Here is an 853-nt window from a genome sequence, read left to right as displayed (position 1 = left end):
GGGGTACCGAAGGTGTCCGTGACCACGAGCCTTGCCGGATGCCTGAAGCCGTATTTTCCTGGCTCTGCACTTCTCCTTGATATGTTGAAAAGCCATCCGCTTCTTCATGATAGCTGAGGTTAGGTCAGGAAAGGTGTATACAGGACGCCCGTCGTCCCGCAGCGGCGCCTTCTCCCTCAGCACCAGCTCCTTCACCTGGAAGCGGAGCGGCCTCTCGGTTCGATGGGCCCGGTCCACATCCACGGGCTGATCGAAGTGCTCTTCTCCCAGTAGCTCCGGTAGTAACTTGGCAGCGAACTCCGTTGGCCTGCCGTTGTTATGCGGATGTTTTGCCTGCGGGAGCAGCGTTTTTCATGCGTTTCAATGGCGTCTTCTGTTGTCGACACACGGTCACTGACGACTGATAAAGCCGATTGAAGGCTGGAGAGAGACTCTTTGAGCTCGTCCAATCCCTTGTCAACGGCTCTTCTCATTTGGTGTATTGCTGCTAGAATATTCTCGTTGGTAGCCGGGATCTCAAAGTCAATAGCAGTAGCACTAGCCGCAATAGCATCTGCCTGTTCAGCCGTCTCAGCGTCGGCATCATTTTCGACGATATCCTCTTCACATGGGCTTTTTTCGGACTTTTGCCTTTTCTTGTCATCTAGCACATAAACCTCACCTTATGGGTGAGGTTTATGTGCTAGATACAGGTGGAGGTGCTAGATACAGGTGGAGCTCCCAACAAACACGTCTACTACTCAGCGTGGTCCGCCATCTTCCTCCTATACAGGTAAGTTTTATAATGAAATGTTTTAAAGGTGTTTCACAGTGAAATGTTTATGGTTTAAAACAACATGAACCCGAGTTTAAA

Source organism: Seriola aureovittata, chromosome 19 (genome assembly GCF_021018895.1).
Source record: "Seriola aureovittata isolate HTS-2021-v1 ecotype China chromosome 19, ASM2101889v1, whole genome shotgun sequence".
NCBI classification, from domain to species: Eukaryota; Metazoa; Chordata; class Actinopteri; order Carangiformes; family Carangidae; genus Seriola; species Seriola aureovittata.
The sequence above is the reverse complement of the archived record's forward strand: the minus strand, read 5'-3'. Positions refer to the sequence as shown.